This window comes from Aotus nancymaae, unplaced genomic scaffold, assembly GCF_030222135.1.
Source record: "Aotus nancymaae isolate 86718 unplaced genomic scaffold, 86718_ANA_hifiasm-v0.15.2.pri h1tg000138l, whole genome shotgun sequence".
NCBI classification, from domain to species: domain Eukaryota; kingdom Metazoa; phylum Chordata; class Mammalia; order Primates; family Aotidae; genus Aotus; species Aotus nancymaae.
In genome coordinates, this window is record NW_026988553.1 from 3,481,974 (window position 1) to 3,499,988 (window position 18,015).

At 41.8% G+C, this 18,015-nt stretch overlaps 1 protein-coding gene across 1 annotated transcript in view; it reads right to left on the bottom strand.

Moving 5' to 3' along the window:
- Window positions 1-12,305, bottom strand: part of CMC4 (C-X9-C motif containing 4) — a 93,423-nt gene extending 81,118 nt beyond the window's left edge. The window contains exon 1 of the mRNA XM_012467076.3: window positions 12,180-12,305. The gene's annotated coding sequence lies outside the window, so the exon portion shown is untranslated. The remainder of the gene's footprint in view (window positions 1-12,179) is intronic.
- Between the last annotated feature and the right edge of the window lie 5,710 nt (window positions 12,306-18,015).

An 18,015-nucleotide genomic window follows, 5' to 3' on the forward strand; every position in this document is an offset into this window, starting at 1 on the left:
TTAAAAGGACATGTCGTTACTTTAGAAGCCAAATCAATCACTCTTGGGCTTGACCTTTTTTTTGACGAGGTGGTAGTTATGTACAAGAGGGTCTTTGTTTTTGAGAATTGTACACTGGAGTGTCTAGGAATAACGCAATGTTAATGTCTACAACTTGGTCTCAAATGGTTAAGAAAAAGCCATATGATAATCGTGTTACACACACAGACACACGCATGCACACTGCAGAAATGTGGAGTGTTATCAATTGAACAATCTGGATGAAGCGTACATGGGCGTTCTTTTGGTAACTTTAAATTATAACAAGTTACTTTAAAGAATCTACATATAATGTACAGTGTTAGCTGTGCTGACTGACCTTGAGGCTGGCAGGGGGAGTCTAATTTTTCACTCTGAACTCTTCTATATATTGTTTTTCAATGTCTACAATAAGTATATATTACTTTCATAATACAAAATTAAAATGTCCAATTTTTAAAATCGTAAAAGTAGTACAAATAAAGGACACTTGGAAAATATGAAGACAAACCTTTAATTTCCTAAAAGTAACTGTCGTTTCTGATAGTCCTTTTGCTTTTCTCTTTCTGTTTTTATTCATTTCTGGTGTTAATGCATCTTATAGTTTTTTTTTTTTTTTTTGAGACGGAGTTTCCCTCCCAAAGTCAGGCTGGGATTACAGGGATAAGCCACCGCGCCCGGCCCACATCCAGTGGATTTCTTCATTTAACATAACTAAAAATTTAATATATTGTATAGGTTTCATAATTTATAATTTTAGATAGTAGCTTATTCTCCTATCTGGTGGTAATACCATGATTTAACGATGCACTAAATGGACAGCAACAGCAAACGCTCAGGAGACGGACATCTGATTTCCAGAGCCACCACATTATAATATCAAAATGTCCAGTTTTAAATAAAAAATTATGAGGCATACAAGGAAACAAAGAATGGTCCACTGACAGGGAAAAAAAAAAGTTAACAGAAACTGTCCCAGACAAAGCCCGGGTCTTGGACTTACTAGAAAAATTATTTATTTATTTATTTATTTATTTATTTTTGGAGACTGAGTTTCGCTCTCGTTACCCAGGCTGGAGTGCAATGGTGCGATCTTGGCTCACCGCAACCTCCGTCTCTTGGGTTCAGGCAATTCTCCTGCCTCGGCCTCCTGAGTAGCTGGGATTACAGGCACGCGCCACCGTGCCCAGCTAATTTTTTGTATTAGTAGAGACGGGGTTTCACCATTTTGACCAGGATGGTCTCGATCTCTTGACCTAGTGATCCACCCGCCTCGGCCTCCCAAAGTGCTGGGATTACAGGCTTGAGCCACTGCGCCCGGCCCCAGACAAATAATTTAAATCAACAGTTGTAAATATATGCAAAGATCAAAGGGAAACCATGAATAAAGAATTAAATCAGGAAAAGGATATCTCACCAAATAGAGAATAATAACAAAGATGAAATTTTTAAAAGAAACAAAACAGAAATTCAGGAGCTGAAAACTATAACTGAAATGAGAGAGGCTTAACAGCATATTGGAGCAGGCAGAAGAAAGAATCAGTAAACTTGAAGATAGGTCAAGCACACCGATGCACCCACAATGGGAGTTACCGTCTACTGCCCTTTCATTTCAGCCTGTAGAACTCAGTATTTCTGAGTCAATTGAGCAAGAGAATTATAACAATTGAAAATATCTATGCATCTAGAACAACAGCACCCAGATATATAAAGCAAATATTATTAGTGCTAAAGACAGATAGGCCTCAATAAAATAATTGCTGGAGACTCCAACGCCCCACTTTTGGCCCTGGACAGATTTCCCAGATAGAAAATCAACAGGAAATGTGAGAAGAAAATCAACAGGAAATGTGAGACTAAATCATTCTCAAGGACAGAGCATATTTCAGGTCACAAAACAAGTCTTAATACATTTTTTTTTTTTTTTTTTTTTGAGACGGAGTTTCGCTCTTGTTGCCCAGGCTGGAGTGCAATGGCGCGATCTCGGCTCACCGCAACCTCTGCCTCCTGGGTTCAGGCGATTCTCCTGCCTCAGCCTCCCGAGTAGCTGGGATTACAGGCACGCGCCACCGTGCCCAGCTAATTTTTGTATTTTTAAGTAGAGACGGGGTTTCACCATGTTGACCGGGATGGTCTCGATCTCTTGACCTCGTGATCCACCTGCCTGGGCCTCCCAAAGTGCTGGGATTACAGGCGTGAGCCACCGTGCCCGGCGAAAAAGGAATGTTTTTACACTGTCGGTGTGACTGTAAATTGGTACAACCACTATGCAGATCGGTTTGGAGTTTCTTCAATAAACCAGAAATAGAGCTCAGTATATCAAGGAGATATTTGCACTCCCAAAGAGATGTTGTTGCATCACTGTTCACAACAGCTAAGATTTGGTAGCAACCAAAGTGTCCATCAATAGAAGAATGGATAAAGAAAATGCGGTACGTATATGCAGTGGAGTACTATTCAGCCATGAAAAAGAATGAGATTCAGTCACTTGCAACGACATGGATGGAACTTGACATCATTATGTTTAGTGAGAGAAACCAGTCACAGAGAGACAAACATGGCATGATCTCACTTATTTGTGGGATCTAAAAATCAAAACAATTGAACTTATGGACATAGAGGGTAGTTGGGGGTGGGTGGGAGTGAGGTGGGGATGGTTAACAGGTAAAAATATATATAGTTAAAAAGAATCAATGAGACCTAGAATTTGATAGCACCACGATGTGACTTTAGTAAATACTAATTTAATTGTACATTTAAAGACAACTAGAGTATAAATGGATTGTTTATAACACAAATGATAAATACTTGAGAGATTGATAACCCATTTTCCATGATGTGATTATTATACGTTGCACACCTGTATCAAAATATCTCATGTACTCCATAAATATATACACATATTTGTCCACAAAAATTAAAAAAGTCTAACAATGAAAAGGATCATTGGGAACACTATGAATCATTATATTATAATACATTAGAGGCCAGGCGCGGTGGCTCACGCCTGTAATCCCAGCTACTCAGGAGGCTGAGGCAGGAGAATTGCCTGAACCCAGGAGGCGGAGGTTGCGGTGAGCCGAGATCGCGCCATTGCACTCCAGCCTGGGTAACAAGAGCGAGACTCCGTCTCAGAAAATAAAAAATTAGCTGGGCATGGTGGCACGTGCCTGTAGTCCCAGCTACTCGGGAGGCTGAGGCGGGAGAATTGCCTGAACCCAAGAGGCGGAGGTTGCGGTGAGCCGAGATCGCGCCACTGCACTCCAGCCTGGGTATCGAGAGCGAGACTCCGTCTCAAAAAAAATAAGAATAAAGAAATAAATTAGATAACATAGATGAAGTAGACCAAGTTTTAGAAAAACACAAACCACCATAACTGACCTACCAAGAAACTAAAAAATCTGAATAAACTTATGAGAAGTAAACAGATTGAATTAGTGGTTTTAAAGCTTTCCACCAGTAAAAGCCCAGGACCTGATGGCTTCACTGGTGAATTCTACCAAACATTTGAATTCATATAACAGTTCAGAATTAACACCAGTCCTTTACAGGCTCTTCAAAAACAGGAGAGGAAATACTTTTCAACTCATTCTATGAGAGCATCACTACCCTGATAGCAAAAGCAGACAAAGACTTCATACGGGACGAAAACTAGACACCAATATTCTTTATGCATATAGAGGCAAAGTTCCTCAAAAAAATACTAGGAAACCTAATCTATGAACATATAAAAAGAATGAAGCCCCATTACCATGTGGAAATTTTCCTAACAGTGCAAGGGCAGTTCAACATTCAAGAATCCATCGATAGAATACACCAGATTAAATGAGTAAAGGACTAAAACTCCATGATCAACTCAACCTGCAGCTAATATCATACTTAATGGTAAAAGACTGAATTCTTTCTGCATAAGATCAGGATCCACACAAGGATGTTCTTTCCTGCCACTTCAATATTGTACTAGGGATTCTAGCCAGGGCAGTTGAGGGCAGAGGAAGGTACCCAAGTTGGAAGGGAGAGGTAAAACTGTATCTATTTGCATATGGCATGATATTATATAGACACACACACACACACACACACACACACACACACACAGACACACACCAATCTATTAGAGCTAATAAATCAACTCTTCAAAGTTGCCCTGCATCTAACTGCTAATAAACTCATAAGCTGGACTTCTTTGGTCATTCTTTGCAGAGTTTGGGCAGGTTTCTTTTGAAAGGTTGTAAATTGATCTTAGTGAAGGTTGCACAACTCTATGAATATACTAAAAACTACTGATTCATGTTACTTAACTGTGGTGATTCCTCAAGGACCTAGAAATAGAAATTCCATTTGACCCAGCAATCCCATTACTGGGTATATATCCAAAGGATTATAAATCGTTCTACTACAAGGACACATGCACACGAATGTTCATTGCAGCAGTTTACAATAGCAAAGACCTGGAACCAACCCAAATGCCCATCGATGATAGACTGGACAGGGAAAATGTGGCACATATACACCATGGAATACTATGCAGCCATCAAAAACGATGAGTTCACGTCCTTTGTAGGGACATGGATGAACCTGGAAACCATCATTCTCAGCAAACTGACACAAGAACAGAAAATCAAACACCGTATGTTCTCACTCATAGGCAGGTGTTGAACAACGAGAACACATGGACACAGGGAGGGGAGCATCACACACTGGGGTCTGCCAGGGGGAAATAGGGGAGGGACAGTGGGGGGTGGGGAGTTGGGAAGAGATAGCATGGGGAGAAATGCCAGATATAGGTGAAGGGGAGGAAGGCAGCAAATCACACTGCCACGTATGCACCTATGCAACAATCTTGCATGTTTTTCACATGTACCCCAAAACCTAAAATGCAATAATAAAAAAAAAAAAGAGTGGACGTCCACTGCTTGAAACTTCAAGGCTGGGCGGTGAGCCAAGGGGCAGGTGTCCCTGAGAACCCAAACATCCTGGAATGTATCTAGGAGCCTACCACAGCAAACAGTGTCATCGCACACAGTAGCAAAGAGCCAGGAAATTAGCTTAAAATCAGCTTAGAGATGGGAGGCAGGGCAGATCTCCGGAGCTGTCCTGTTACTGCCTAGGAGTGCCCTGCATCTAAGTCCTCATAAACTCATAAGCTGGACTTCTCTGGTCATTCTTTGGTATCTTGGCTCCTTCCCAGATTGGGAGGCCGAGTTTGAGGGAATGTTACAGTGCCAGGTTTCTTTTCATAACAAAGACATATGTGAATTAAATATCAATAAAGACAGTTAAGAAAACACGCCTTAGAAGGATGAGATTTAAAAGTAATGTGTGAGCCAGGTGCAGTGGCTCGCACCTGTAATCCCAGCACTTTCGGAGGCCAAGGTGGGTGGATCATGAGGTAAGGAGTTTGAGAGCAGCCTGGCCAATATGGTGAAACCCCGTTTCTCCCAAAAACACAAAAATCAGCTGGGCATGGTGGCGCATGCCTGTAGTCCCAGCTACTTTGGAGGCTGAGGCAGAAGAATCGCTTGAACCCGGGAGGTGGAGGTTGCAGTGAGCCGAGATCGCGCCACTGCACTCCAGCCTGGGCAACAGAGCCAGACTCCGTCACCCACACACACAAAGACTAATGTGTGTGCTTGTCTAAACAAACTTCAACATATTAGTCTCCTTATTATGTTGAATGATATTTTAAAAAACCAAATGGAACGTCTAGAGATGAAAAATGCAAGAGGCAACATGTTCTTGATGGGACTAACAGCAGATGAGACTCTGCAGAAGAGAACATCAGTGAATTTGAAGGCACAGCAAAAGAAAATCTCCAACCTGAAGGCATGGGGTAGGAGGAAGGCTCTTAAAAATGGAAAACAGAGCTCCAGTGAACTGTGATACAAACATCGAGAAGCGGCTGGACATGGTGGCTCATGCCTGTAATGCCAGCACTTTGGGAGGCCCAGGTGGGCAGATCACTTGAGCTCGGTAAGTTGAGACCAGCCTGGGCAACATGGGAAAACCCCTCATCTCTACGAAAGTACAAACATCAGGCAGGTGTGGTGGCACATGCCTGTAGTCCCAGCTACTCAGGAGACTGAGGTGGGAGGATGGTTTGAGCCCAGGAGGCAGAGGTTGCAGTGAGCCCAGATTGTGCCACTCCACTCCAGCCTGGCTGGGCGGCAGAGCAGAACGCTGTCTCACTAAGAAAAAACAAAACAAAACAACAACAAAATCACAAAGTGTAATACACATCTAATTGGAATACTCCACCCAATAATAGAAGAATATACATCTTTTCAAGTTTACAAAGAACATTTACCTTGATAGACCATATTGCGTGCCATAAAAGAAATCTCACATGTTCGAAGACCACAGTCAGAAAAAGGTCTTTTGACAACAAAAGCAGTATTTAGCACTAAATGGCCTTATTATAAAAGAAGAAATATATCAAGTCAGAAACTTACTCTTCTACCTTAAGAAACCAGAAAATAACTCGGGAGGCTGAGGCAGGAGAATCGCCTGAACCCAGGAGGCGGAGGTTGCGGTGAGCCCAGATTGCGCCATTGCGCTCCAGCCTGGGTAACAAGAGCGAAACTCCGTCTCAAAAAAAAAAAAAAAGAAAGAAAGAAAGAAAACTAGCATATATGGGATGCTACTATTATTTTCTATTTTCAATTCATGAGCATTTTGTCTCAGTAAGTTTTGCGTTAAAAAATTAGGCTTTAGAAATTGGCTGGAGTTTGAAACTCATCATAAAGCAACAGTAATTATACAGTATAGTATTGTAAAAAGCAGAACCTATGTATAAATGGAACACAATAGAGAGCTTGGTTATAAAACTATACTTAGTTAGTGGCAGTAAAAAATGTGGGGAAAAGCATCGGGGAAAGAATTTAAAATAAAGCCCATTGGCACAAATGGCATCCCTATGGAAAAAATAGAATGAGATTTTAATCTTACTCCATATAGAAAAATAAATTCCAAGTGGATGACATTTGGGTAGGGAAGACACCCTAGTTAAAAGAAGGTATTTGCAATACATATATTATGATCCAAAGGTTAATATTCAGAATACATAATTAGTAAGAAAAAGGCACTACAGTGACTAATGAATAAAAGAAATGAACAGAGAGTTTAGAGAACAGGAAACCAGAATGTCTAGTAACCATCTGAGAACATGCTCATATTAGCAAAAATTCAAATTTCTCACAGCACGAATAGCTGGAAGGACATTAAAAGAAATGAAAAGAGAGTTTAGAGAAAAGGAAACCAGAATGTCTAGTGACCATCTGAGAACATGCTCATATTAGCAAAAATTCAAATTTCTCACAGTACGAATAGCTGGAAGGACATTGAGGAAACGGGAATTCACAAACTCTGTGGTCTCACCTAAGTGCTGCAGTTTATGACTGTGGAGAGCAGAACACTGAGACGCATTTACAAAGCTGAAAATGCCCATCCCAGTGACCCAGCAAATCCACCTGTCACACCATATTTATAATAATGAAGAACTAGAAATCACCTAAATTTCCATCCATAGAGAACAGATAAAATTTAGCGTAGTTATACAAGGAGACGCTGTATTACATTAAATGGGATGTCTACCAAGAAGGCTGTATCTCAGAACCAACGCTAACAGCAGAAGCAAACTGTACAATGGCACCCAGACCACAAAGCTACTTATGTAAAAAATTTTTAAATGCACCCAGTACTTGTGCATGAACCAAATACATGTGAAACATAAGGGAAATTATGATACCAGTTACTTGTAGGTAGAAGCAGGAAACGGATCTTGGGGATGGGGCTTTATCAGTCATAGTTTATTTCCTCTTATTCTAGAAATAGACTTGAAGAAGATACGTCAAAAAGTTAACAGTTGCCATTTCTAGGTAGTGGGGTCCGCAGATGTATCATGTTGTTATTTGTATGTTTCTGTAATTTGGGTAATTTTGGGTATTACCCATGATGGGGCATGGCTGGACGGAAAGTCTTGGAGGGAAAGAGTGTGTACCCACCAGAGCTTTAATGTTGAACTTGTTGTTTATTTGGGGGTATAGAAACGAAGGAGAGCTGGCAGCCCTGCAAATCCCTCTGTTGGCCAGCACAGAATATGATTGTGTGCAACTGAATAAATGCTCCTGAAAGAGATAGAAGATGCGTGGCAGAATGAAGTATACAAAAATTGCAGCCCGTTTATACCAATTCCCTGCCTGGGTTTATTTTTTCCACTTCTTGCTGGCTGTCTCCGATTGAAATGTACGCTGCGTGACGGTAGGAATATTTGTCCTGGCGTATACGACACACTCACTGATTGTTTAATGAATGAATAAATTGAAGGGGAATCAACATGCTCATATTAGCAAAATATGAGGTCGAGTGGAGACTATTCTTTGTGAAGTAGGTGGCAGATCATTTGCTGAGTGCAGGGAGAGGGGAGGAGGCACGGTGGCAGTGGGATCAGGAGAATGCTAACCATTTATGACAGTTTCTGTGAAAATGTCAAAGGAACTGATATGGCTCAACTATTTCATCTGTTCAGCAATGTCACCATCAACACCCCATTAAGGGATGATATCATGGCTCTAAGGAAATAAAAATTAACCTTTAACAGACAGCTTGAAGAATGTTGGAACAGGTGATTAACAAAGTCCATTCTAGCTTTTGTGCTTCAGAGATGTTGTCGAGGTATACAGCTGAATGTGGAATAACTCTTTGCAGTTATTGACAGATTTTAAAAAGGCACTATTGGTTGAACCGGAAATAATCAAAATATCTCATTTTTAGGCTATACTATGTCAGCCTTCATCAGACGGCACAGCAAGTACTTGAATGAAACGTCACTCGCATATAGAATGATCTTACCTGACATCACAAAAACAGCCCTATTTTGAGGTGCTGATGTCACAGTGCTTCTCAAACTCTTAATTATTGAGGTTCACGAATTTCTTTTATCTTTCTTAGGATAGATGGTGTGGTAAGAACTATGAATACTGAAGAGCTTCTAAACACACTTCCAGTTATTCAAACCCAGTTTAATGCTCTTCTTAGTTTTAACGTAAGAGCTTTATAAATTTTGTGTAAAAATACAGTAAATAGCATCCTGTAACTATAGGTGGGAGCAAGAATTTTCAAACTGTGGTGTTAATTGGTTACTCTTTTATTTAATTTTCTGGCAAATCCTGATGAACTAACCAGTCGTATAATACATGCTGCTTTTATGCCCCTCTTTAAAGATTCTCTTCGTCTGTTTGCAGCTTATAATGAAGGGATCCTTAACCTGCTAGGTAGGATAAAGAATAACCTTTTTAAAAGATTACTTTTTAAAGGATAAAATGGTAAAATAATTTATTTGTAAGAATCTTTTATCTCTACATTTAACCTCACATTTGCTTTAGATTCAAAATAGAAAATCTTTGCAGGGTCATATATATTTTTAAATACAGATATTTCCACTTTTATGCAACTGATAGCTAATATTTCTGGGAAATTTGTCAGGGAATCAACCTAGGTTTCTTTGTTTATTCATTATATGGTAATAAGGCCCATTCCCACCAAGGTCAAATAACACAGTTTTGACTTTCCTAAGAAGGTAAAACCTATAACATAAGTAATTGTCATTGATGAGATACAGGCATATATTTTTAGACTTTTCAGGAAATTGCTGTCATCAATTAGCCCTAATGAGTGATTCATTTAGCTGCGATTATTCTCTAAACTTGGTTAATGGGAATTTGATCGCTTTTATTAACTGAAGAAATACAGAGCGTCATACGTTTGTAGGGTTATAAGGGAGTAGAAAACACAGCCCCTTCCCTCAAGGGGCTGCAGACCTTTATCTTAATCAAAAAGACTACAGAGTAGAAGTTGTTGAAATTAAAATCCAAACTATCTGTGTATGCTATTAAGCTCCATATACCCAGCACAGTATTTGATATACAGTAGTTTACTCCATAAAAATTTGTTGATGATAGGATTGAGCAGTGCTATTTCTTTTTATTAAAACAGAAAATAACTTGATTAAAACTATCATTGTTTTGAACCAGTTAAATTCTTATCCAGAATCGGCTTAAAAATACAATCATCAGAACGGAGTAACGCTTGAAAATTGCTAAGCTATTGGCTCCTTTTGGTAATATTTTTCTATTTTTAGGGAAATATTTTGACATGAGGAAGAAGGAATGCAGGGAAAGTTTGGATATTTACATCAAGTTCCTTCAAGGAAGAGCCAAATTGATACAGTTTCTAAACGTTGCATTTAAATAGAAAGGTGTTTCTTTTCTTTGCATTAATTTAGTATGAGTTGAAACTATACCTCTTTCTCCCACCAGCATCACCACAGAAACACACAGAAATCGGTAGTTGTTTTAACTACTTTGTAAACAGTGAAACTAACACTAAAATTAGGTACTTCAGATGTACTATCTTACAAGGACTTCTGTTTGCAGCCAAAAAGATAAGCAAGTTCCAAGGTTACCCTCCCACCAGAGACGACTCTAAAAGCAGACCAAACTATATATGACCTAAGTCTTTTCAGGTAATGAACAATAGGTAGCTTTGTGGTCAGGGAGAGAAAGACTCAGAGGTGAGTGACAGTCAAGCTTCCGAAAACCAGAGAGAACAAAAACATATGACTCATGGCTGACTTCTGACTACTTGAGAAATTACAACACGTTTGTGTGACATCCAAAATGCAGCTTAGTTCTCCTCAAATCAGCAAAGACTCAGTACCTGGCACGTCTGTTATAAAGTCTATCCTCAGGATAAGCGTAAGGGTGTACTTAAGCGTGTGAGGCATGCTCTAACCTGACATGGTACCAGCCCAGAAACCCATGGTACTCTTGGGGTGTTTTCTGTTTCACGCACACGGTGATCAGTTACGTTTTTGCTGTTACCGCTCCCTGCTGTAATGTGCACGTTCCACATATCACTCAGATCACTGTATATCTCTTACGTGCTTAAGTGACATGTTTGTGTTTGTTTATGTGTTTATCATATTATCATTATCTGAGACTCTCCATCTTCTGCTATACGCTTACGTGTGTGCATTTTCATTTCTCCATAAGTCACATATATATGCTTTTAATATGATCAGTAGAAACAGCTGGGTATTTGGATTAATGAACTTAGTTTTGAGGGCTGCCTTGTCTACCTTTCAGATGTATGATCTCAAGCAACTCATTTCTATTCTCTGTTCCTCATTTCTGCAACTGCAAAATGGGTCAAATGCACTAGCTAGCTCGTAGCCGTGTTATCAGCTCAGGCTTTTTATTCCTCAGCCACTAGTCCTCAGGGATCCCCTCATGGGCATAGATACGAAAGCTCAGAGGTTTCTGGAAAATCTGGAGACTCAGGACTTTCGCGGCCACCCCCCACCTCGTCCCCGTCCTAGATATCAGGGACTGGTCTGGTACACCTGCCTTGCTCGGGACTAGAAGAATGGATTGTCCGAGATAGCACATGTGGAATACTTAGACAGTGCCTGCTTCATGTGGCAACCATGCGTGTGTGAAGAAACCCGTGGAGAGACAGACGATAAAGACGTAGGGGAGAGAGGACGGTTGCAGATGCAAAAAAATGTTAGGGTTAGTGGTAGAGAAGGAAGGCGTTTTCGGCTGATGGCTTATAAATCTTTGAAGGAAAGAAATATGTTCTCTCAAGTACACACAGCACAAACATTTCTTCTTGTTACAGACAAGTAGAAAGGGAGCTTGCAGGTAGCCCTGAAACCCCGCAAAGTGGTCCACGATGGGAACCACTGTTGGGTGAAATGGCGCGTGGCTTGCTGAATGAGAAGTCAGATGACCAGTGGTGGGAAGAAAGAGATGATGAGAACGTTTGGGTTAGTAGGGGAGAAGACAGGGTTTCATTGCCTCCTGGCAACATAACCAGTGGATTTCAATCAACATTCATTCGTAAACACTCTCAACTCCTTTTCAGTTAAAGTGAATGAGACACAATCTTGGCCCCTGAGTTCCCAAAGAGTCCTGATTTTTCTCTGAATTACCTTTCTTCCTTGAGGGAGGTGGTGCGGGCAGCAAGGGAAGCTTGCCATTGTCAGGATGCAGATGAGCATGAAATGACCAGCACCTGTGCCTTGAGCGCTAAGGGGCATTTGACGGGAGGACTCCTTGAGTGGAGGGCCACGTTTCCCATCAGTCCACCCTCCTCCTTACCTCAGCTGTGGTCTTCCTGAAGTCAGAGATGAAGGAGATGGCTGCAGGAGAGTCTGCAAAAGGCAAGCGGGGATCTCGCTGGTAAACTCTCGTGCAGATTCACTCCTCTGTAAATCAACGCTTTTTACTGGAAGAGCTTCCTTATCAGTACGCCGGGCCCTGGTCCTCAGCCAGAACAGAGAGTCATTTGTCAAGGCCTTCGGTCGGCAGACGTGCCCCCTGGAACGGAGTGACATGCAGGGCTACGTGGGAGAGCAGGGAGGCGAGAATGGAGTCAGCCCCGCCTTTGCCCAACTCAGTGGGTCTCCTTGAGAGAGGTCTGCGGTTTCAAGGAGGCCTTTCGGCCAGCCTGCTGCGAGACCCCGAGAAGGGCTGTGAAAGTCTTCCTCTGTGACTGCAGATGGGCCATCCCACAGTTGTTACTACACTTGATGTGAATTAAGGCAACACGGCTAGGCTTAAACCGCTGGCCGTTTTAGAGATCCCTTCCGGATTTTACTCTCCTGAACAGAGTAAGGCTCTTGCCCTGGAAAAAAGCTTTCATGTGTAGACCTAAAACCAAGAGATTTTTGAAGAAAGGCCCTGAGAGTCAGTCAGACACGAGATTCAAACAACTGCTTCACATCTAAGTACATGTCTTCAAAAATCTCTCATTTTCCATACTGATGTCTGATGTCACAGGAGCATTTGCACTCCTATGAGAATCTCATGCAGCAGGTGATGTGACAGGAGGCAGCGCCCAGGCAGCAATGCAAGCCATGGGGTGCCACTGGAAATACAGATTAAGCTGTTCTCCCTGCCTGCTGCTCACCTCCTGATATGCGGCCCCATTCCTAACAGGCCACAGACCAGCACTGGTCACTGCCCAGGGGCTGGGCCCAATATGGCCTATGGGAACTCAGTAGCGAGATCAGCCTTAGTTAGCGGGAAGTCACACTTCTGGGTCCATGCATAAATTCTCTTCCTGTCATCATAGCCCGTACTGGGATGCCCTACGCAGAGGCTGGCTGATGCTGATTGCCAGAGTCATTTTTTTTTTTTTGAGACGGAGTTTCGCTCTTGTTACCCAGGCTGGAGTGCAATGGCGCGATCTCGGCTCACCGCAACCTCCGCCTCCTGGGTTCAGGCAATTCTCCTGCCTCAGCCTCCTGAGTAGCTGGGATTACAGGCACGCGCCACCACACCCAGCTAATTTTTCGTATTTATATTAGAGACGGGGTTTCACCATGTTGACCAGGGTGGTCTCGATCTCTTGACCTCGTGATCCACCCGCCTCAGCCTCCCAAAGTGCTGGGATTACGGTTTCTCTGTCTGCTCCTTGATGGATGGGCCTTTGGGCTGGTTCCACATTTTTGCAGTTGTGAATGGTGCTGCTATTAACATGCATGAGTAAGTGTCTTCTTTGTATAGTGACTTCTTTTCCTCTGGGTAGACACCCAGTAGTGGGATTGCTGGGTCAGATGGTAGTTCTACTTTTAGTTCCGTAAGGAATCTCCACACTGTTTTCCATCGTGGTGGTTTACATTCCCACCAGCAGTGTAGAAGTGTTCCCTTTTCACCGCATCCATGCCAAATCTATTTTTTTTTATTTTTTGACTATGGCCATTCTTACAGGACTAAGGTGGTATTACGTGGTGGTTTTGATTTGCATTTCCCTGATCACTAGTGATGTTGAGCATTTTTCCATGTGTTTCTTGTCCACTTGTATACCTTCTTCTGAGAATTGTCTATTCATGTCACAAAAGCACTTTTTGATGGGCTTGTTCTTTTTTTTCCTAGCCAATTCATTTGACTTCATCGTAGATTCTGGATGTTAGTCATTTGTCAAATGTTCCTTTTCTGTGTGAAAGCTTTTTCATTTGATTATTAGGTATATTCCTATTTTCCCCATTCAGTATCATGTTGGTTGTGGGTTTTTCACATATGACTTTTGTTACATTGAGGTACGTCCCTTGTTTGCCAATTTTGCTGAGGGTTTTTATCATAAAGGGATTCTGGATTTTGTCAAATGCTTTTTCTTCATCTATTGCGATGATCATGTAATTTCTGTTTTTATTTTTCTTTATGTGGTGGATCATATTTATTGACTTGCATATGTTAAACCATCCCTGCATCCCTACGATGAAACCCACTTGATCATGGTAGATTATCTTTCTTATATGCTGTGGAATTCAGCTACTTAGTATTTTGCTAATGATTTTTGCATCTGTGTTCATCAGGGATATTGGTCTGTGGTTTTCTTTTTGCTTATGTCCTTTCCTGGTTTTGGCATTAGGGTGATACTGGCTTCATAGAATGAGTTAGTGACGATTCCCTCTTTCTCTGTCTTGTGAATTCATCTGGTCCCGGACTTTTTTTTGTTGGTAATTTTTAAAATTATCATTTCCATATTGGTACTTGTTATTGGTCTGTTGAGGGTATCTAACTCTTCCTGATTCAAGCAAGGAGGGTTGTATCTTTCCCAGGAATTTATCCATCTTCTGTAGGTTTTTAGTTTATGTGTGTAAAGGTGTTCATGGCAGCCTGGAATGACGTTTTGTATTTCTGTGGTGTCAGTTGTAATAGCTCTCATTTCATTTGTAATTGAGCTCATTCAGATCTTCTCTCTTCTATTCTTGGTTAATCTTGCTAATGGTCTATCAATTTTATTTCTCTTTTCCAAGAACCAGCTTTTTGTTCATTTATCTTTTGCATTTTTTTTTTTTGTTTCAGTTGAATTAATTCTGTTCTGATCTTGGTTATTTCCTTTCTTCTACTGGGTTGGGTTTGGATTCCTCTTGTTTCTCTAGTTCCTTGAGCTGTGACCTTAGATTGCCTATTTGATGTAGGCATTTAGGGTTATGAACCGTCCTCTTAGCACCAGGTTTTGATAGGTTGTGTCAGTATTGTCATTTAGTTGAAATAATTTTTTTTTTTTTTTTGAGACGGAGTTTCGCTCTTGTTACCCAGGCTGGAGTGCAATGGCACGATCTCGGCTCACCGCAACCTCCGCCTCCCGGGTTCAGGCAATTCTCCTGCCTCAGCCTCCTGAGCAGCTGGGATTACAGGCATGCGCCACCGTGCCCAGCTAATTTTTTGTATTTTTAGTAGAGACGGGGTTTCACCATGTCGACCGGGATGGTCTCGATCTCTTGACCTCGTGATCCACCCGCCTCAGCCTCCCAAAGTGCTGGGATTACAGGCGTGAGCCACCGCGCCCGGCCCCCAAATAATTTTTTAATTTGAATCTTGATTTCATTGTTGACTAAATGATCATTCAGGAGCACGTTATTTAATTTTCATGTGTTTGCATGATTTTGAAGGTTCCTTTTGAAGTTGATTTCCAGTTTTATTCCCCTGTGGTCTGAGATAGTACTTGATATAATTTCAATTTTCTTTTTTTTGAGACGGAGTTTCGCTCTTGTTACCCAGGCTGGAGTGCAATGGCGCGATCTCGGCTCACCGCAACCTCCGCCTCCTGGGTTCAGGCAATTCTCCTGCCTCAGCCTCCCGAGTAGCTGGGATTACAGGTATGCGCCACCGTGCCCAGCTAATTTTTTTTGTATTAGTAGAGACGGGGTTTCACCATGTTGACCAGGATGGTCTCGATCTCTTGACCTTGTGATTCACCCACTTCGGCAAAACTGCTAGGTTTAAACTGCTGGCCGTTTTATAGAGATCCCTTCTGGATTCTACTCTCCTTAAGAGGAAACTTCCCTCCTTTCCTCAGTTAATCCTTTCTGCCTTGGCTCTGACATGGTCTGGGGACCACAGAACCTCCTCCTGAGAGTCACTGTCTGGTGTGTCTGTCTGTGTGCGTCCCTCTCCCTTCCACCATTCCCTGTGATTGCTGTTGGCCGGGGCTCCGATAAATGCTTTGTCTGCAACCTGATGCGTTTTTATTTTTCACCAAAACTCGCAGTCCAAACATAACGTTTCCGAGCCACACTCTTTGTCAGAGCTCCAGGGGTACGAACCTGGGGACCTGCTGGAACGTGCCACCGTGACACGTGCCTAGATGCGTTTCTCCTCAGTTACCACACCGTTCCTGTGCTTCTGGTGGCTGGAGGGTGACCGTGTGCCTCATGGTAATTATTCCTCTGTCTACAATGCTCTTTCTTCCTATACTGACCTCCTTATTCCTCAGCTATCCTTCAGATCTCGGGTCAACTTCCCTGACTTGGTTAGAATCACGCTACTGTTTACAACTTAAAATGACTTTGCGTTTCTTTGTGTCACTGTTTGATATATGTTCCCCCGACCTGTAGACTGTGATCTTATGAAGCTTGGTATCAAGTTCTTATGGTAAGTTATCATAAATATTTCTTGAACAAAGAATGAGTGAATGGTTCAGGGGAGATGGTGGAATACGGAATCCTGGTGGGGAATGGGTTACGTGAGTAAGTTCTTTAGTGAACTTGTGATTTGTGAGGTTTTAGTGCAGCCATCACCCAATTTGTACACTGCACCCAGTTTGTAGTCTTTTATCACTCACCCCCTTCCCACCCTTTCCCTCTGAGTCCCCAAAATCCCTTGTGTCATCACTTAGCTCGCACTTATGAGTGAGAACATACGATGTTTGGTTTTCCATTCCTGAGTTACTGGACTTAGTATAATCGTCTCCAATCTCATCCAGGTCACTGCAAATGCACTGCAAATGCTGTTGATTTATTCCTTTTTATGGCTGAGTAGTGTTCCGTCATATATCTATCCCACAGTTTCTTTTTTTTTTTTTTTTGTGGAGACAGAGTTTCACTCTTGTTACCCAGGCTGGAGTGCAATGGCACGATCTCGGCTCACCGCAACCTCCGCCTCCCGGGTTCAGGCAATTCTCCTGCCTCAGCCTCCTGAGCAGCTGGGATTACAGGCATGCGCCACCACGCCCAGCTAATTTTTTGTGTTTTTAGTAGAGACGGGGTTTCACCATGTTGACCAGGATGGTCTCGATCTCTTGACCTCGTGATCCACCTGCCTCGGCCTCCCAAATAATTTTTTTATTTGAATCTTGATTTCATTGTTGACTCAATGATCATTCAGGAGCACGTTATTTAATTTTCATGTATTTGCATGATTTTGAAGGTTCCTTTTGAAGTTGATTTCCAGTTTTATTCCCCTGTGGTCTGAGATAGTACTTGATATAATTTCAATTTTCTTAAATTTATTGAGACTTGTTTTGTGGCCCATCATATGGCCTTCTTGGAGAACATTCCATGTGCTGATAAATAGAATGTATATTCTGCAGTTGTTGGGTAGAATGTTCTGTAAATATTTTTTAAGTCCATTGGCTCTTTGTTGACTTTCTGTCACACACACCTATATAAGTTCTTTCTTCTGCTTGTTGGAGTCTGTTGCTGTGACTTTCCAGAGCATTTTGCATTTCCTGAAGTTTTGATTGTTTTTATATTTATACTGGCTATTTCACTGAAGATTTCTCCCACCGTTTCTTGTAGCACTTTTTAATTTCCTCAAATCGGGCTTCACCTTTCTCTGGTGCCTCCCTGATTAGCTTAATAAGTTACCTTCTGAATTCTTTTTCAGGTAACTCAGGGATTTCTTCTTGTTTTGGAATCCATTGCTGGTGAGCTAGTGTGATTTTTGTTTGGGGTGTTAAAGGACCTTGTTTTGTCATATTACCAGAATTGTTTTTCTGGTTCTTTCTCATTTGGGTAGGCTGTGTCAGTAGGAAGATCTGGGGCTCAAGGCTGCTGTCCATTTGTTCATTTGCTGTGCATATTCTTTTGTCCTATGAGGTCTTCCCTTGATGTAGTTCTCTCCCCCTTTTCTTAGCGATGTGGCTTCCTGAGAGCCGAGCTGTAGTGATTGTTCTATCTTCTGGATCTAGCCATCCAGCGTGCCT